Source organism: Dama dama, chromosome 32 (assembly GCF_033118175.1).
Source record: "Dama dama isolate Ldn47 chromosome 32, ASM3311817v1, whole genome shotgun sequence".
Classification (NCBI taxonomy): Eukaryota; Metazoa; Chordata; class Mammalia; order Artiodactyla; family Cervidae; genus Dama; species Dama dama.
Genome location: NC_083712.1, coordinates 19,495,587 through 19,517,102, shown reverse-complemented (window position 1 = coordinate 19,517,102; position 21,516 = coordinate 19,495,587). Strand labels below are relative to the sequence as shown.

General features: G+C 39.3%; 1 protein-coding gene across 1 annotated transcript in view; it reads right to left on the bottom strand.

Annotated features, from left to right (window-relative positions):
* Window positions 1-14,869, bottom strand: part of TENM3 (teneurin transmembrane protein 3) — a 701,853-nt gene extending 686,984 nt beyond the window's left edge. Inside the window, exon 1 of the mRNA XM_061134549.1 lies at window positions 14,841-14,869. The gene's annotated coding sequence lies outside the window, so the exon portion shown is untranslated. The remainder of the gene's footprint in view (window positions 1-14,840) is intronic.
* Window positions 14,870-21,516: the final 6,647 nt, after the last annotated feature.

Sequence of the window (21,516 nt, the reverse complement as noted above, 5' to 3'; positions counted from 1 at the left end):
TGCCAGCCCCACAAAGAAAGTTCTTCAGCCTCTGTTGAGTGTTGAGCTTCCATTCTATTGAATCAGCTTTGAGAATATTGATGTGTGTGGCAAAGTGGACATAAAGAGGTGAGGGTCATCGTGGTTCTGTCATGGGGGACTTTTAGTGTGAATTTGACATGCATGCTGCCCTCGGGGCATGAGACAAATGAAAGTAGACATATCACAAGGGAAGAACAGACATGGTCCATTGGAATTCAAGGAAGGAAGTGCTATTTCCAACTGAAGGCTAGAGTGGGCAGCTTGGTAGTGGGAAAATAGCCCACCTGTTCAGGCTGTTCATGGAAACATCCTGAAAGGTGGAGTTCCCCCCGCCCCTCCCCGGAGTCATATTTGCTGCCTTTTGCTCTTTCCTAGCTCTCAGCTTGAATGGCATCTCTCAGAGTTGCCCGTGATTCTAACGGTCTCCTGTTATTTTGTCATAGGATCCTGTGAATGTCCCTCCTAACAATACATCACACTTTTGTAAGTATTTAATTAATTAATTTGTTTCATATAAGCTGCTGATGAAGCATTTAAACTCCATAAGTGACCTTGACTCTTGATCAGTCCTGTATGCCCAGAACTGTGTCTATTGCTTGATACATAGTAGATACATAATAAATATTTGTTGAGCAGGAGAGTGAATGAATCAGATGGAGTGGGTTATATAGGGATGGCTGGGGAGCAGGGGAAGGAGGAGAGAAAGGATGGGATGGATGGATGCAGGAGGGAGGGAGAGAGAGAGACAGGCTATTTTTGGGAGAGCAAATGCTAAGAGTTTCTTACAAAGAGTCACGTAAATGGTTCAGCTTGGCTTGAAGCACACGGAAGATGAAGATGAGTGTTAAGAGAAAAATTAAACAGGTAAATTTTAGGATCAGAATACTGGGCTATAGACTTTGCACTTTACTCTTTAGGTAACACTGTTTTTCAAGCAGATCAATGTAACTGCCACTAGATCATCTTGTGTCTTCAACCCACAAACTTTGAAGGAAGAGCATGTCTTTGCTTTAACAGCCTCTAGTGTCAAAGCTATGATCTTTTGACCAGACCCACGGACCTCAGAGAGAGGTGCTTCGAGCTGTCAGAGGCCTTGGATTTCAACCAAAATCAGTTCCAATGACCTGCTGAGTCCTACAGTGTGAAAGTTCACATCAGGCCAAGCCCAGCATCCAAGAACAATTCAAGTCAACAGATTAAATGCCCCTAGGGTGTGCTCAGCGCTGTGGTGAGACACAAAATAAATCAAAGGCAGGATCCCCCTGCCTTGAAGAGCAGGAGAGCTGTCTCTGATGGAGTTGCTCTTAAACGACCTCCCCACTTGAAGGTGTGCAAGGCAATCAAGCAAACTCAGGTATCCAGAACCACTTCTTAGAGAGTGCTCTCTGTGAAGTGACTTGGTCACTCTGGAATCCAGGAAACAGTTTCGTCCCCAGTGTAGATACTATGATTGTGTGTCTGTCCTTCTTGAGACAGGTCCAGAGATGTCACATGAAAGAGCCCCAGATGAGGAATCAGCTGCCCAGGGCTCTGGATCCATCACTAAGAAACCGTGACTCATGGGTGAAGTCATTTTAATAATCTGAATGCTTTATCATTTTTGAAAACATTGGGTATTTGTTCATTTATCAACTCCATTATATATCCACTCAATGCCAGGCTCTGTGATGAAAGAGCCCCCACTTTCCTGGGCTCATATGAGAAACAAATGAGCTAACGAGAGGGAAATGTGTTCTTCATCATAAATCCCTTTACCTTTTCATTGGTAGGAGAGCCCATAACACTGCCTGAGGCGGCCTGGGGGTGTTTTGTATCATGTGGTTATAGGAAATCTCGTTAAAATGCCATCTTTATTTCATTTTTTGGCTGCAACATGTGGCTTGAAGTTCCCCAACCAGGGATCAAACCTGGGCATCTGACAGTGAGAGCATAATGTCCCAACCACTGCACTGCCAAGGAATTCTGTAAAATGCCACCTTTAAACCTGGTCTTTGAGACTTAAAAATACAATGAAATGTACAAACACAAGGACTCATTTATATTTCCAGGATACTTTATAGAAGCCTATTTGTGTTATAATGTCCTAACGCCCAGAGTCGGACACAACTGAACCGACTTAGCACGCATGCACACACGTCCTAGTGGAACCAGAGTCTGATCACTGTGAATACAAACATGGGTGTGGGAAAACATCCCCATCATTGGTTTACAGAAGCTCAGTGCTCCCAATGCACCGCTGGTAATAAGACCTGTGACCGTATGGTGACTCAGTGGCCCAGAGCAGAGATCTCGGCTGGGGGAAGGCCAAGCAGGGTAGAAAATATGGTGCATGGGGCCTTGGGGTCAGGACCAATGGGTAGACCTCAGAGCATGGGCTCTGGGGTGCAGGTCTGAGTGAAAGCATGAAGTGTCAAAGAAGCGTGCTTGGCAGCTTGGAAAAGAAGACACTCTCAGTCTTTGCTGCAAATGAACAGGCGGCAATGGGTGGCAAGCCACTACCAGCACAGCTGCCCCTTGAGAAATGATGCTTCGAATGCAGCTCTCATGTGCCCGCTGATGTCTGGGAGCCCACATCAAGCTGGCTGACTGGGGTCTCAGCTTCCCCACTGCTCCAGCCAGTGGAGTCTACATTCTGGCTTATCTCCTCCTTCTTGCCTCCAACTTTTGGACAACTTCCTCTTGCTTCCAATGACATGATTGAAATCTAGCCAGGTCCCCTGATTATCTTTCTGGGGTACCTGTTCCTTTATAGGGGGCAGATGAATATCAAGTCTCTCCATGCAGAACATTCATTGTTTCTGGGGCTTGAAATTAATGACTTAAGGAGGAGTTAAGTCCGGGTTTTTCAACCTTGTAGAATTGACATTTGAGGCTGACTAATTTGTGATCCTAAAGGGTGTCCTATGCATTAAAAAATGTTTAGCAGCATCCCTGGCCTCTACCCAGTAAATGCCAACATCACTTTCCACCCTACCCCACCCCCCAGACCGTGACACCCAAAAATGTATCCTGAAATTATCAACTGTCTCCAGAGGGGCGAAACTGTCCCCACTGGGGACCAATGACCCGAGCGAATACACAGGCTGACATTTTAGGATAACCACTGGTGCTTTGGCCAAACCCTTGGCTAAACTCCCCTGGTGGCTCAGACGGTAAAGCGTCTGCCTACAATGTGGGAGGCCCGGGTTCGATCCCTGAGTCGGGAAGATCCTCTGGAGATGGCAATGGCACCCCACTCCAGTACTCTTGCCTGGAAAATCCCATGGATGGAGGAGCACGGTAGGCTGCAGTCCATGGGGTTGCAAAGAGTCGGACACGACTGAGTAAATTCACTCACTTGGTGCTTTACCTCTGACATGACTTTCTGAAGAGGTAACAAAATTATCCCAATAATCTTCAGTACTCAAAGTTTGAAACTTTAAAATCTTAAATGATCGAATTGTACTATTCAGGTTGACCTTTATTATAACTATAAATTATTTGCCTAAACAATAACATATTTATTTGACATGTCTCAGAAGTAGGTACTTTAGAAAATACTTGAGTGAATAAATGACTTTTTTAAAATAAAGATTTAGATCTTTAAACTTTTAAATACATTTTCCATGGTATTGTAATACCTAGTAATGATATAATGTAAAATATCATGAAATTAGCAATTTTTTTACTATTATCAAATCTGTATTCAGTGCTCAAAGTTCCCTAATTGTCTCTTAAAAAAAAAAAGATTGGAGTATAGTTGATTAACAATGTTGTGTTAGTTTAAGGTGGATAAGCAAAGTGAATAAGTATATATATATATATATATATATATATATATATATATATATATATATACACACACACACATGTATATCCACTCTTTTTAAAAAAAGATTATTTTCCCATATAGGCCAAAGTAGAATTCTGTGGGCTCTAAGGAGATTCTTATTACTTATCTATTTTATATATGAAAAAAAAAAAAAGTGAAAGTGTTGATCGCTTAGTCATGTCTGTCTTTTGCAACCCCGTGGACTGCAGCCCACTAGGCTCCTCTGTCCATGGGATTTCCCAGGCAAGAATACTGGAGGGGGTCACCATGCCCTCCTCCAGGGGATCTTCCTGACCCAGGGATAGAACCTGGGTCTCCAGAATTGCAGATAGACTTTTTACCGTATGAGGCATCAAGGAAGACCCCATTATATATATAGTTGTGTGTATACATCAGTCCCAACCTCCCAATTTATTGCCCCCACCCTTGATCCCCTGGTAACCATGTTTGTTTTTTATATCTGTGACTCTGCTTCTGTGTTGTAAACAAGTTCATCTGTACCACTTTTTTTTTTAGATTCCATATATAAGCAATATATGATTTATCTTCTTGTGTCTGACCACTCTCTAGGCCCATCCATGTTTCTGCAAATGACATTTAAAAAAAATGCTGAGTATATAGATGGGGAAACAATGGATATAGTGACAGACTTTATTTTCTTGGGCTCCAAAATCACTGCAGGAGGTGACTGCAGCCATGAAATTAAAAGACGCTTGCTCCTTGGAAAAAATGCTATGACCAACCTAGCCAACATATTAGAAAGCAGAGACGTTACTTTACTGACAAAGGTCCATCTAGTAAAAGCTATGGTTTTTCCAGTAGTCATGTATGGATGTGAGAGTTGGACTATAAAGAAAGCTGAGTGCCGAAGAATTGATGCTTTTGAACTGTGGTGTTGGAGAAGAGTCTCGAGAGTCCCTTGGACTGCAAGGAGATCCAACCAGTCGAACTGACTCCTTAGAAGGGACCCTGATGCTGGGAAAGATTGAAGGCAGGAGGAGAAGGGGATGACAGAAGATGAGATGGTTGTATGGCATCATTGACTTGATGGACATGAGTTTGTGCAAGTTCCGGGAGTTGGTGATGGACAGGGAAGTCTGGTGCGCTGCAGTCATTGGGTCGCAAACAGTTTGACACGACTGAGTGATAGAACTGAACTGATATACTGTATGTATGTACCACATCTTCTTCATCATTTATCTTCTGATGGACATTTAGGTTGCTTCCACGCCCTGGCTATTACAAACAGTGCTGCAATGAACACTGGGGTGCACGTATCTTTTGGAATTACAATTTTCTCTAAATGATGCTTTTTAAGAACAGAAAAAAATGCTTCATTTGCTTTTAACTCTGGCCTCATGAGTCTTCCAATATACCTCTCTCTGTGACACCAGTTGGTGTGCCAAGCACAGACATGAACTAAGCCCACAACAAAATGTGGGCATTTTAGCTCCCTCCATCAGCCACTGTGACCTCTGGTGGCTGAAGGTCATCTCTGCAGACTGTTTCAACATCCCTGTGGCAAATGCTTTCAATAACAGAACTCTCTTTCTACACTGATCCCCTCTTCCTCTTAATCCCCATGTCATGTCAGGTGAACCTCTACTGTGTCAATGAATCACTTTATTTGGTATATTTTGCTTATGAATTACTTCCCTTAACAGATTGAAAGCTCGTGACAGTTCAGGTTGGATACCTGTTTGATGCATTTAGACCTTCCCTGTGGCTCAGATGGTAAAGAATCTGCCTTACAATGCAGGAGACTTGGGTTGGATCCTGGGTCAGGAAGATGCCCTGGAGAAGGGAATGGCAATCCACTCCAGTATCCTTGCCTGGAGAATCCCATGGACAGAGGAGCCTGGCAGGTTGCAAAGAGTTGGACATGACTAAGTGACTGACACTGCTACTGCTTGATGCGTTTTCTGTATCCCTTCAAGGACACAGGGCAATGCCATGGGACAATAAATCAACTTGCTTTTAAGGGTGTGCCCTGGCCTTTTCAAGACTCAATTTCTCCTCTAAGAAAATGTTCTTAAAAGCCCCCCAGACAAAACCTTCACTCTGGGATGGGTGAGGGAAATATTGAGAGTTTGGGAGGAGCAGATACAAACTATCATATCTAAGATGGATAAACAACAAGGTCCTACTGTTTAGCACCTGGAAATATATTCAATATCCTATGGTAAACCATAATGGAAAAGAACATGGAAACAATACGCATGTGTTTAACTGACTCACTTTGCCATATAGCAGAAATTAACACAATATTGTAAATCAAAAGTACTTCAATTAATTTTTAATAAAAATGCCACTCTCTTCAATGTCTGAGTTTTAATGTTATTAGTCTAAAAGGACCAATACCATTTCTCTGTTGTCCCATGATCTACCCACGTTACTCCCCAAGAGATATTTATATATACTCACCTATCTCACACACAGAGGAAAGATAAATAAACACAATTCAAACTAAGATGCAGTCATCTCTTACTGACACTCAAATCCTTCTCAGAGTTTCCTTTTTTCTCTTAAGTAGTCATCAGATTTCTCTCTGAGTGCCACTCTACCTTGATTTTGAGATGTGGCATTTAATATAATTGTGACCTTAAAAATCCATCAAGAGCAGCCATACAACTCACATACGTAAGATACTTTGTATGCTCACACTTTGCATGCTGAACTTCTGGCTGACTCTGATGGGTGGTGTTGGAACAGGAGTGGAGGATGATGGGACGATTCCAAGAAACACTGTGGCTGCTGACCACTCTGAAGAGAATAGCCAGAGCATTTTCTCTGCTTGCCTCCCATGGTCCCTTTCCAGGAGAGAGGAAAGGAGCTCTTCAAACTGGCTACAAATTATATTAAGGTAGGTCTCGAGGTCAAGTCTGATATAGAAGATAGAGTGCTGATCCAGGGTTCTCTTTACACACCTTATTCTTCAGATCAAGGGCTATGGCACTTTGTATAAATCTAGTCTAAGATCATGCTTGCACCAAAGAACTTTTGTTTGAGAAGTGTGTCGATGGTGAGTAACTGAACAGAGAGTGGATGATGGGTAGATCTATACCTGGACTTTTAAATAGATGAACACAGAGGCCGGCACACAAATTGCCAGTCTGCACTGCTCAAGTCTCCTTGAGCGAATGTGAGAAACACCAGCTGAGGGCTGACTCCCCCATGCTAAGTAGGTCAGGAGGAATGAGAACGCAATTATATATAAAAAAAAAAAAATCACAGCAAAAGTCTCCCTAGTTGGTCTTAAGGAGTTATATAAAGCTCCCCTAATTGACCACATCAGAGGAGGGTTTGAACTGCTTGCATGAAAACAACTTACCATGCCTGGTGATCACACCATTGACAATGAGGTTTTACTTGAGGTGTTCAAGAATAATAGAAACAGTATTTTTAAATAAACGTGTTGCAACATGCAGGCAGTATTTTCAAAAGTATCACCTGCTCCCCTTTTAGAATGGTAGGTTGCTGTCACTGCTGGAAAAATTAGATTGGCTCTCATGAAATTTTTTCTTCAATAAACAGTGTCTGAGAGGGATTTTTTTTCCCTTTGGTGCTTAAATGATATACGTGTGAAAAGATAAAAGCTCCCTTTATAGAGGTACAAAAAATATCTTTTACCCTGAACATGTTATTCAACTGAAGTCACCTTTGTTAATTCAGCTAAGTTTTATTATGTTCACAAGTCAGATTTTTTTTTTGACATCTGACTCTTGTAGAAAATTGCTGTATTGAAACAATTTATCACTATTAGTATCATTTAGGTATTGCATATCAACAAAGAAGGTGATTATCTGGTGATATCTATGTATTTGAATAAAGCAAACATCACAAAATCTGGAACTAGGGAAATACTATTCTCAGGGGAATGAACAAAAAGAAAAAAAGAAGGTATAGAAATAGGTAGACATTTATGACATCGGTATTGTTCTTTGATTATTCACCTATACTTGTAATAGTTACTAGTTAAAAATATTTTGATATTGGGTAACAATCCCTTTCTGGAACAATCATATTTTATCACTGTTTAATAGTTATTACCATTTAAACTCTTGAATATCTAAATTTGTACAATAAAAAGTTGCTAAAATTGGGGGAACATCTATGAGAAGTTACTTTTAGCTTATAACATCCAACATGATTAAATAAATTCTGATATGAGAAACTTTTGGTGACTTATAAGGTGCCTTGAAGAAGTTTATTTATGTCATATCTGAGTGGCAACCACAATCTCACATAGACTATTCCTTAGGGCCACTGCTGGCTTCATGGATTGCTGGAATCATTGCTATGACATTTCTTACGTGGTCAGGCTCACAAATTAAGAAGTGCATTAGCTATGGAAAACTACCCCTTATAAATAACTTCATAGTTGTAAAGGACGTCCATCGAAAGATCTCAAAGTACATTTATTCTAATCAGGCTCAGTCTGGAGATAGACACACACAGCGAGAGCATGGAGAACAAAGGCATTAATAGTCATAGTCAAAGCGTGCTGAGTGGCTGTGTCCAAAGTTAGAACTATAATCATGGACAGTCAAGGTCAAAATATGCCGAGTGGATGCTTCCACACAAGGTTAGGACTATGCTGTGATCGCTGGAAGTCATCTCTGAGCTCCTAGAAGAGAGACCACCTAGAATATTATTTCCCAGGAAAATTGTTCATTTATTCATCCATTCAACACATACTTATGGAACCTTCACTATGTATCGACACAGAGTATTTGGCCAGTGTGAGGGACAGAGCGGCACGCAGAATGATACCCGCCTTTTTTTGTGGTGGAGCTCTCTGAAGCTAGATACGGACACTTAGGTTTTTTGGCTAGCTGTTCTAACACTCCTCTTTGTCAAGCTTATTTACTCCTGGCAGTCTTCCATACAGCAGAGCCTTCTGTTCAGAACCTAACAAGAAAGATATGCCCCGAGCGAACACTGGCAATTGGCTACATTTCCTGAGGTAAAACCTTCAACATTCATTGCACCTCCCTAAATCTTCCCTTTGCAGTCTGATTCGAGAGGTGGGATGAGACTTGCCTGAATGTGGCTGCTCTAGTAAAAAAATATTCTCAGCATCGCCTATTTCTATTCTTTCTGCTACTTGTTAAGTTTAGATTTCATCTCTTCTCTGTCAATAAATATGATAAAAATATGAGAAGGTCGAAAATATCTGCAGTCTATCCCTTAACTAATGGATCTTAGAAGAGGAAGTTCAAAACAGAAACTTGTTCTAGAACACATGGCTTTTGTAAACTAATTACCTTAAATAATAGGAACAGATAACTTATTGAGCATTATATATATGTATGTATATATAGGTACTACCTTGATATGTTAGCCACATTTTCTCATCATAAAATAATAGTCACTCGCTTGCTCTCAGTCATTCAGTCGAGTCTGACTCTTTGCATCCCCATGGACTGTAGCTCACCAGGTTCTCTGTCCATGGGATTTCCCAGGCAAGAACCCTGGAGTGGGTTGCCATTTCCTCCTCTTGGGGATCTTCCTGACCCAGGTATCGACCCTGTGTCTCCTGCAATGGCAGGCGGATTCTTTACCACTGAGCCACCCGGGAAGCCCAAAAATAACGGTGGGGGGGCGGTTATTATTTCCATTTTACAGATTAAGAAACTGCGAAGTGAATTTTCACTGCCAAGTTTTCAAGGTCAGAAGGAATAGAATAAAAATTTACCTAAGTTAATCTAAATTAACCTAAGTTAATCAGTTCTAAGGTCTATCATTACATCAAACTGCATCCTCTGTAGCACTGTATTTATTTATTTATTTATTTATCCTGATTGTAAAACTGAAGGCACCACCTATTAGCAAAACAATATCCATGTAATCCCTGGGGAGATATTTTCTGATTCCTGAGTTAATAAACAGAAGATTTGCTCCTCTGCCGTTAGTCATCTGGCTTGGGCTCCCTCCTAAGTGTTGTCTATTGATGTGACGAGTTTGTTGGGTGGATCCCTGTGGGTTGGTCCACAAGCTGTGATGCGAGTGGTCTGGTCTCAGCAGAGGGTCATCTCTTTATACGAGGCTGTGCATTTCCACAACCATGGCTTTACCACAGGCAGAGGATACTCAGAATCCTGTGGGGCCAAGACTTTGGTGGTAGGAGAAACTGGGACAAGAATGAACCCTCTTGGGGATGAAGACATGTCTCAGCACCGGCACAGACACGCCCTGGTGTTCTCCAGGGATCCAGCATTCTGTCATGCTGTGTGGCCTCCGTTGCTCAGTCATGTCCAGCTCTTTGTGACCCCATGGACTGTAGCTCGCCAGGCTCCTCTGTCCATGTGGATTCTCCAGGCAAGAATACTGGAGCGGGATTGCCATGTCCTCCTCCAGGGGATCTTCCCAACCCTGGCATAGAACCCTGCTCTCCCCCATTGCAGGCAGATTCTTTACCACCTGAGACACTAGGGAAACCCTGTTGGTACAAACCTATGTAAATGCAAACTCAGGACACAATGACCAGGCCACACATTTGTGGAGAAAGTGATGTGTGACATCAGCGTACCTTATGGCCCCTATCTAGGTACAAAAATAATTACACTGTGATATTTTTAAGGGCCCTGAAATATCCAGCAACCTTAACTTTGTGAGAGCAATGCTTTATAGCTGATATAGGATGAAACTGAAATAACCAACTTCAGAATGGTGCTCTCTAGCCAGTTTTCAAGTGAGTCTGCCAAAGTATTTTCTTTATTAGCTATTTCTGTTTTTTCACTAGCCCTGGGACAGCCCCCCAAAACCCGTTTTTGCTCTTTCTCTGTAATAGAATAAATTACTATTCAATTTTAGTTCACGGTTTAAAAAAGATAGTGACCTAAATAAATGGAAAATTTTTTTCTAACCACTTTGTCTTTTGTTCTTTTTCCCCCATAGGTTATACATTTTAACAAGAAAATTTGTTTATGCCCCCCCTTTTTTTAGATTGAAGCCAAGTGTCACCTTGGCAATATCACAGAAGACAGACAAGCACATTGTACTTGGCATATATAAAGTCAGATGCAAACACGAATGGTCAAAGAACTCAATAAGCTTGAATGCTCCCTTGGGTACAGACCTGCCCAGATTTTCAAATCAGACTGGCAGCTTCAGAAAGCTCTATCATTCTTTCCCAAGTCTTGGGCTAACCAGGACAGCTTGAACCACACTGCTGGGGTCAAGGCTTGGGATAAGCCTTCTTATGTAGGAGCAAGGGACCAAGAAGCATGGTGAAAAGTTACCAGTATCTCACAAATTTTAAGCCCTAACATTTCTCTTGCATCAAATGCTGTGTCTGCAAAATACCAAACCACTCAGATGAAAAGTAAAACCTGCAGTCAGCCATGATGACCTTTGTTCCAAAAAACAATGCGCACAGAGATACTTACAATCTTCTAAAAAGCTTACGACGATTTTTTTGGACATTGTTAATTTATGCTGTTTCTTTCATTCCATTGAATTCTTAGATTATCTGCCAAATGGTGATATAACCTGAGGCCCATCCCAGTTGGGACAGTGATGGAATATTCAATTTGAATATAATGTGGGTTCTTGGTTTTTCCTCATTCTCTTTTGGTCAATATTGATGGAGCACAAAAAAATTATAATAAAAATTTTATACAAGTCCAAGGTTTTAGAATTTTGAGTTCAGTTTTCTAAAGCCATGGAAAAGGGTGGAGTTTACTGCCTAAAAAATGATAAACTTTGGCTTATCAACTGGATTTCAATTTTTTTTATGATATGCCTTGTTTCCACTTCTAAAATGGACCACTTAACATCTTACACGCTTTCCATCCTTCTTACCAACTTTTAATTAACAGCATGATTCTGCATGGGGAAATTATGTGATATTTACGTGTCCTCTTTTTGCAAAACATTGCTTTTTAATTTTTTAAATTTAGGAAATGTTTATGCATCCTTGTTGGGTTTCATAAAAAATATCTGGGGAACCTAAGGACATTTAAGTACATTTATAATCACACTGAAAAATATTAGCTAAAATCTATGCCTTAAAGCATAGTCATGATATCTTGTCTAAATCAGAACAGAAAAACTCTTTCTGGTGAATATAGTTTAGAAAGACTCTTTTAGAATTGTTTTGTTTTGGTTTGGTTTGGGTGTCTTTCCCAGGTTAGAAAATAGGTAGTTGGTTTGCCTGATTTAGGAAGATTTTGGGAGTATGTACAAGACACCTTTTGTTTCTTCATCAAGATACATGCTTATACATGTGTTTTTAAGGCAACGGCCTATCTCCATAGCAGCAACTATCTCCTTGAAAAGTTCTCATTCACTGTGAATCTCAGAGGAGCACTAAACATTGGAGTTTATATGTTAGCTACTAAAGACTAAATGGTTGTTGTTGAGAACCTCCTGAAATGGGAAAAGTGCTTTACATGAAATAAGAGAAGGGTTTGAAGAGAGGGTACTTATAAGACAAGGGGAGGTTGACCTGCTTTATGATAGAGGCATCCATAGAAACAGCTTTTTCTAGGGTGAAATGTGGAAGATCTGAAGGAATCTCATCGATGGTGGGTTTCAGAGAAACAAGTATTGCTTTTGCCCTGAATATTGAGTTATCTTTTTATAGGAAAAAATACATAGATGATTACATTTCAGCTTAAGGTGTCTGAAACTAAGGGTGTAGCTCCCATTCATAACAAGGAGAGCTAAGCACCTAATTCCAGAATACTTCCATGACAATTTATCCTAAAAATGTAACTTACTTGAAGTCTGTTATCAAACTGCAGGGGAGTTCTTCACAGCCTTTGTCATGGTTCACATGTGAATGAAAAGTCAGGAGGAAAATTTGAGGAAGATGTCAGCAAAGCAACTTAGATAAAACACTTCTTGTCTAATCTGTCTGTCTGTCTATCTATCGCACATATATTCCAAGGGTCTTTGTTTTCATGGATTGTGCAAAATATACTGCTAAAATTCTTAGAGAGAATCTTAACAGCTACTGAGGAAAATGCACGATGCGAAATTATGTCTATTTTATATCATTAGACATATAAATTATTTTGTATTAGACACATAAATATGTCCATTTATTTTGCATTAGACATATAAATATGTATATTTTATCTTAACAGAGGAATCTCACCACTATTTAAACTGAGATCAAGGGAGAAAATTATCCTGCATGCAAGAGGTGGAACACAACAGCTACTTACTCCAGAGTTTATTTCCGCTTTGGTTAATTACTGAGTATGTAAATGTGTATGTGCGTCCACAAGAACTTTCATTAAAGGACTCTTGTGGCACCGTTCTTTGAGATATCCTTACCCGAAAAGCAAAAAAATAAATGCCTGAAAGGAATATTAAAAGAAAACAACAGTATGTGCTACTATTATATGCAACACATATAACTAATTAGACCATAACTTCATGTTAAAAAATATCCCTTCTGTTTTCTATTTGCCCTTCTCTAAGCTGAAAAGAAAAAAACTCTTCTGTGAGTACTAAATTTGTGTCAGTTTTAATGGAGGGGGGAAAAAAAAGATTGCTTGTTTTGGATATAAAATTAATTCAAATCTAGCAACCTAGATATAAAATTATCAGTGACACAACTGCAGTTATTGTCATAGATTCAAGATGTAGGCACTTAACCTCTAAATTTTTTCAATGATTCTTTTTTCATTTTAAAAAAGAACATATATTATCATTGACTGAAGAGAGTATCAAATATGTGCAAGTAATTCAAGTTTTCCAACGTAAATATGTTGTCTTTCTTACATATTTGTGTTTTATAATTATTTCATAATCTTGAAAATCCCTTTCTCCAAAGGAAAATTTTACTGAGCTTTGTATTATAAGAAGAAACAAGCCATCAATCAAGTGAAGTCAAAGAAACTCAAAGAACTCAACCCAGTAAGGCAAACAGTCAGGCACTTTTTGAGTGATTTACTCTAGGAAACCGGATCTTTTAGGCATGCCACTGTATACACATCCTGAGCAGGACACTTATCAGGTTTTCTATTGTAAATTCTTTTATAGCTTTCTAGTAGAAAACACTTTTCATTTTGAGGAAATCCCTCAGAATATGGTTTTAAATGAAACTGTTAGCAAGGTTCAAAAGCTTTAAATTACTCGACCATGGTTACCATTGAGAAAACGCACTGAGCTATATCCAGAAGAGAACAAAAATAACCAGGTACAAGTTTAATTCTCTAAGGTTGCCATGTAAGTGCTGCTCAGAAAGGATTAAGACTTTCTGAGAACAAGAGAGCTTCCAAATCACTTATGAAGTGAGGAAACACACACACACTATAATCCATTGTGTTTGGTCTATTCCATTCTGAGAGGAAATTCTAGTTAAAAAAGCAGAGATTCTATATATTTTAGGATGTCCTCATCCAGCTAATTAAAAAAAAAAAACCTGTAGAAATGCCATTGCTTTCATTTAATCAGAAACAGCATAAAACTAGCTTAACTCCACTTTTTGGAATCATTGCTGACAGTGACTTCATGGAGGATAGCAGAATTCGTAACGTGCTTCCAAGTACACATTACTTGGTGCTTTTGAACTGTGGTATTGGAGAAGACTCTTGAGAGTCCCTGGACTGCAGGGAGATCAAACCAGTCAATCCTAAAGGAAATCAATTCTGAATATTCACCGGGAGGACTGGTGCTGAAGCTCCAATACTTTGGCCACCGGATGCAAAGAGCCAACTCATTGGAAAAGACCCTGATGCTGGGAAAGATTGAAGGCGGGAGGAGAAGGGGAGGACAGAGGATGAGACGGTTGGATGGCATCACTGACTCAATGCACATGAATTTGAGCAAACTCCATGAGATGGTGATGGACAGGGAAGCCTGGGGTGCTGCAGTCCATGGGGTCTCAAAGAGGCAGACATGACTTAGCAACTGAACAACAACAACAACCAAGTACACTGCAGCTTAGCACAGGTGTCGTATTTTGTCAAGATGAACAAGTTATACACTTTAAGAAGCCCTTTTTGTCTTATTTGATAGATCTGGAGACAGTGTTGTCCCTAGGACTTACCTTCTCTTCTTTGGAGAGTTCCTCAGTTTTCTTGGATGCACAGAAGTTTGAAATCACTTTGTCTTAGACGAGTAGGAACCCTAAAACAAAATAAATGAGATATGTAAACTGGAAAAAAAACTTGATCTGATATTTTTTGTGTATAATTTTAATTCTGAAACTCTAAAAAAATTGAGATGCACCGGGCCAAGGGATTACTGCTGATCTAAAACAATTACATGGAAAAAAAATCTTAATGATCATAAAAGTCTACCCCAGCAGTGTGTTAAGCTGAACTTTATTTGATGAGTCCACTTAGGGTCTTTTTGCTACTTATTCTAGTAGTAAAAGCAAAAAACTTATATCCATCTTTATGAAGAGTGAAATGTTTGTGAATTTATCTAAGATTTGCCATCTTTCCGTCTTGTTTAAAGCTCCTTCCACTTGTTCCCTGTTGCTAATTCCAAGATCACAAATGACAATAATCAGATTAAGGGTAGGACAAATTTAGGCCACACCGTATTTCCAGAGCCCACAATTATGTTTACCATTTTGTAAATTTACAAATACTTGTTTCTGGTTCTGTTGAAGGGGAAAAAATGCACGGGTTCTTTGTTTTTGCATTTTACTTAGTAATTTTAAGCAGCAATCACATCCATTAATCAATTGAATCCATTCCTTGAGCTTTAGCATTTAGCTTTCATTTTAGCACTATAAACCTTTGCAATGGTTTCCAGTTGTCAAACTATGAGTCTGATTCTCTCTGTTCCTCCCTTTTCTTTTTCTTTTTTTTCTTACCAAAAAATGAAAATAAAAAAGAAACAAAAATACATGGAGGATATAAGATAGACAAAGATAGATCAGAGATCACTTTTAGGCTTTGAACCTGGTTGAAGAGATAATTGATATAATCATTAGAAAAAGGAAAGTGAAGGGAAAGAAAGCTATTGCATTTGTTCTCAAGGGGCCAGATGAAGGTCTATTGAAAGTATTGAGTTACAGTGTGGGGAGTCAAGGAATGGATGTCATTCTCTAAGAGATACAGAGAAGCTGGTTTATACTGGAGCAAATATCTATGCACAGAGTGTTGGGAATAAAAAGTAATTCAGGGACTTCCCTGGTGGTTCAGTGGTGAAGACTCTGAGCTCCCAGGGTGGGGGGCCAGGTTGGATCCCTGGTCAGGGAACTATTAATAGATCCCACATGCCACAACTAAGAATTTGCATGCTGCAACCAAGACCAAGTGCAGCCAAATCAATAAAATATATATATATATATATATATATATATATTTTAAAAAGTAAATCAACTGTGCTATGTGGCAATCTATGCTGACTGATCAGTATTTCTTTACTGAAAGAAAAAAAAAGCATTTTTTAACCAAAAGAACAGGATTTGAACATCTGATGGACTCTGCATGGGAGCCACTGTGCACTGAAGAGCAAATGAGTGGTGGGGTGAATGCTTGGGGCTCTGAAGTTCAGGGAACAGTCCTCCACTCCAGATGAGCTACCAAAGGGGCCAGGGGACTTCACACCGCTCCTGGAAACCCCAGATTTTGAGAGGGTGTTCCAGAGTTCCCTGAAAGGATTTGAATTTCATCTTGTAAAATGCATATTTCAGTTTCTTGCAGATATTTGAGGAGTTTATAGCTCTGCTTTGGTTTTGAACTCTAGTTTGTGTGGATGTTTCTTTATGTAATTGTGGATGGGTGAGCCCCGCGATAGCACATTACGGGTTCGGGAAAGCCCAGGCTGGGCTCAGAGTAGCTCTGACACCAACCCTGCACGCTCTCGCAGCACCCTTAGGGTTACTGTTCCACTTGGTGTTACTTGTGCTAGCCACATTCATAAGATGCCGAAAGGGCAGGTTTTGAAGACCAACTGCCTGTGAATGAACTCCAGCTACACCACGTAACACTGTGTCTGTATAACCTTGAGGGAGACACACAGTCTCTCTGTGCCTTCATCACCTCGCCTTTAAAAATGTGAGAAGAAAATGAAACCTTCCCACACATTTATCAGGATGACATGAATTAATATTTGCAAGCAGTTAGAGTGCTCGCTAATACTTTAAAATGCTGTTTAAGTCTAAATTATAATTATTATTTATATGTGTACATTACTCTGGTGGCTCAGACAGTAAAGAAGCTGCCTGGTTCAATCCCCAAGTCGGGAAGATCCCCTGGAGAAGGACTGGTCACCCACTCCAGTATCCTTGCCCGGAGAATCCCAGGGACAGAGGAGCCTGGTGGACTACAGTCCGTGGGGTCGCAAAGAGTCGGACACGACTGAAGGTTTACCTTCATGGCTGATTCACTTCATCATACAGCAGAAACTAACACAACACTGGGAAGCAATTATACCCCAATTAAAAAATAAATAAATAGATGTTTTTCAAGGGATGTTGGATTGATTGGTTTTAGAAAGAAAATAGTGACATTCTTCTAGAATCAGCTAACTTTTCAGTTAGTATCGACCACCCCGAAACAACCAATACGGGAGGGAACAACTGCTGAACATGCTCATGTAAAATCAGGCAAAGCAGAGAAAGCATGGTGATAATTTCTTGTCACTAGATTTCATCTTTTAGGGTGATTAAAATTTTCATAAATCCTCAGTGTGTTTTTTGTAGTGAATATATCCTATACTCCCCACCAAGTTTCAATTTTATCTGGAAACAAAGCGCAGTGTGCAAAACAATAAGATGCAGATTCTTTCTGTGTAAATTGATTAGCTTAACACCATAGGAAAAAAAAATGTATGCCAACAAAATTTAAATATGCCAATGGAAGCAGGCAAACAACATCATTCAAAAAAAGTTACTGCCTTGCTCTTGAGGTGGCAGTTGACTCATGTGGAAAAATTATTAAACCCAATTTTGCTGATACCAGGCAATTACCTACCACGAAAATATGACTGATAGAAAAGTTTGGTAATAGAGTCCACAGAAGAAGGTACAGATTAGAGTTAAATTTGGAGATGAAGATAGTTTGAATTATTTACAATTATTATTTATAATTATTTACAATTCAACAGAAGCAGAGTATAGATATATAGAGCCCTTTTATGCTTTATTTTTATATCCTGTAATTACATATAAGTATCATAAGACTATGAAAATACATAATGTACAAGAAGACACTTTAGGAGAAGAGAGTGGTTTTTAACACAACAAGAGATAAGCTGACAACAAAAGACAGAGGTCTGTGGATGTTGAAACCATTTCAAAAAGCAAATGGAGCTTGTTATGAAAAATCTCAGCATGAAAAACTAGTTCTATAAAGTTATAGCTGAGAAATATCTAAGCAATTTTTTTCTAATCAGCAAAATTAATAGCATTTTTGGGGTCTCACTTGCCATTTTAACATTAGAAACTCACGAGAAAAGCAAGAGTAGTGGTTTTTATACAAAGAACTTAAAAAATTCATTCAAGCTGTCTTTGGGTGATGAGAAGATAAAACTTGCTACTGGGAACACCAGCTTCTTAGTTATACGTATATTCATTTGCTCAGCAAATATAATTACGTGCATATTATGATTATGCATCAGGCACTGTTAAGGTTTTAGGGATAAAGATGAGCAAAGACAGAGTCAGCCTTTGTCCTCATATAGCTGGGACAGATATTAATCAAATTATCACACAAACAGAGCTGTACACATTGGACAATGGTAAGCGCCTCAAGACTGCACACAGAAAGACCTGAGAGGTCCAGAGCAGGCTCTTTGAGGAGATGATGTGATTTATCTGGGCTCAGTGGAGCAAGCATGAGACGTAGAGACGTAGGAGTGGAGCAGCTTCCAGACTGGGGGAAGAGCTCGGCCAGAGGCCCTGGGGTGGAAGGGAGACTGGTGAACTTGGAGACTGGAGAGGCACCAGGGGCTCAGAATCCTGGGCACGGGCTCAGGGGTGCAGAGGAGGCTGGGTTGTCAAGAAGGGACCGGCCTGCACAGCGCACAGTGGGGCGTGTTAAGGATGTTAACAGTTATCCTAAGGCCAAGAGGGACAGCTTCAAAGGGACTCAAGCAGGAGACATGGAGTGGTCGTGTTTTGTGTGTTGAGTACCGTGACTAGAGCTCAGAGATTCATCAGGAACTATGGTAATAGGTGTAGCAGAAGCAAGAGAAACACTCCAGTGAGAGGCACCCAGGTAGCTGAAGAACATTCAGAGGATTCGAGTGAGATTTAGGAGGGTATGCTGCAGTTCATGGGGTCACAAAGGGTTGGATGTGACAGCGTCTGAACAGCAACAAATGATAGTATTAGTCAATAGAAAATATCATAATCATGACATTTCAGAGCTCTGCAAATTCTACTGCTGGTGAGTTCCAGAATTTATGTTCTCATAAATTCTAAAGTTTCAAATACATATAAGTTTTCTGCCTGTCCTGAGGGTCTTTTAGTATTAAAATGGAAAGCAAGACCAAAAAATGCTACTGATTTTGCTGATCAAAATAACATGGTTTACATATTTTTCAGTCATGACCTCATTAAATAGATAATTTCTTTATCTTTTTTTATTTTTTTTTGATAACAAGCTCAAGCCACTCATTTGAGTTGTTGTTATCATACTTTCAATTGCATGAAAGCAGCAGTAATGCAATTTCAACTTTGGACTCAACATACAAAATGAAATAATATAAATAACAAGCTGAGTCATTTCTGATAGTAACAGCTCTTCAGTTCTTTTGATAGTGAAGACTTTGGAAAATATCATTATAGAATATCTCATGATGTCACAAGATGTTTTTGAAAGGTGTTTTCTGCCAAATACGAAGTTAAAATTTAAATGGTGTGGGGAGTCTGTGAACCAACTTCCTCCAATCTGAATATTTATCCAATAAAAAGCATGTGAGAGGTTGGATATTATGACCAATCCAACTAAATCTCAATATTCTATGACTCATCTCTACAATTCTCTTAATTTATTTGAATTTCAAAAGTTAAAAATATCCAAGTGCAATATATTTTCTTTTTATAGGTCTCCTTTTCATATCAATATAAGGATAATATGAAGACTATTTAAATGGTCCATATGTATCTCACAGATTTACTAACATAAATAACAGTTCATTTTATAAATTTAACTGCCTTAAACCAAGATTCAGTCGCCTTAAATCATTTTTGAAAGAAGTTAGAGTATCAGTGAATAATACATGTGTAAATATTTCATGAACAAACAACCACTAGGATCTACCCCACCTACCCAACAGGTAGTAAACATTTTATATTTTTATAATCTACATAAATTGCTACAGCATTTTAGTTTCACTCTCTTTCCCCCCAACTTCACTATTTAACTCTTGATGGATAGATGGATTTAGTATAGACATTTTGAAAAGTCCACTTTCTTGTAATCAAAACAAATACAAAATACAATACCTGCCTTAGTTATTGATGCTTATTTTTGTAAAGAAGTGTTTTAGCTATTTAAGGGAAAATATTACTCTTAGAATCCTGCCTTTGCTTTTTTCTGACCAATAGTTAATACTCTAAATGTTGCTCTCCCCCCTCAATGCATAGTTTACTTTCAATATCTTTGCATTAGTAACGACACATTTAAAAAATGAAATGTATAATCATGAGTGCATTACTGTAATCTACTCTTACAGTGGAATAAAATAGCTTGACAGTACACTGGCAGTAAGGAATTGGTCCCTCTATAGAAAGTGCCTACATTTTAAATGCATGGAGCTCTATGACCTTTACAGGCCTGGATTGCTTCTAAATTATTTTATCATTTATGCATCATGGGCTTGAGAGTATGACAACCAAGGCATTGCAATTACAGTGGATTTGTAAATTATTTATTTATTTATTTTGGGTTGGCTGAATCTTCTTTGCTGTGCACAGGCTTTTCTCTAGTTATGGCAAGTGGAGGCTACTTTCTAGTTCTGGTGCGAGGGTTTGTCTTTGGCTCTAGGACGCTTGGGCTTCAGTAGTTGCAGCTCCTGGGCTCTAGAGCATGGGCTCCATTGTTAAGGCACAGGGGCTTAGTTCCTCTGCAGCATGTGGGATCTTCCAGGGTCAAGGACAGAACTCGTGTCTCCTGCACTGGTGGGTGGATTCCTCATCACTGAGCCACCAGGAAAGCACATACAGTAGATTTTCATAGAGACAATACCTTATGCTAATACTACAAATTTTATAAATGAGAAGAAACATTTCTTTGATCTTTAAAAATAAGCTTCCTCTGTGTGCATATTGTCTACAAAATTCTCTCCTGTCAGGAAATGTTTAAAATAAATACATAAACAAATGAACAGCCTTTTCACCAGGTTCGAGGCAAAGCCTGCTGAGATACAATTTTTCCCCACACAGGTGGCCAGTGATGGGTGGCACACACTTAAATTCACTGGTGCCATAAACCAGAAAAGGCCAGTCAGAAATTCCTCCCTGTGATATAATCTATGTTCAAACCTTGTCTGATAATCATGGTAGGTCTGTATCTTTTTTGATGAAACCCCCAAATGTGTCTGTATACAGGAGGGAAAGAGAAACCTATTATAATTCTTACTGAGATAAACTCAAAAGCCATATTTCCACTCTACACATAGTCTCAGATTCATCAAGTTTTAACAAATATAAAAGATCTAAAAATAAACAACAGCAAACCCAAATTCAAAGTGTTTAAAATAACCAAGCTGATGAATATCTTCAAATGCCTTCGAGTGCAGTGGATTGTTGTTACTGGTAA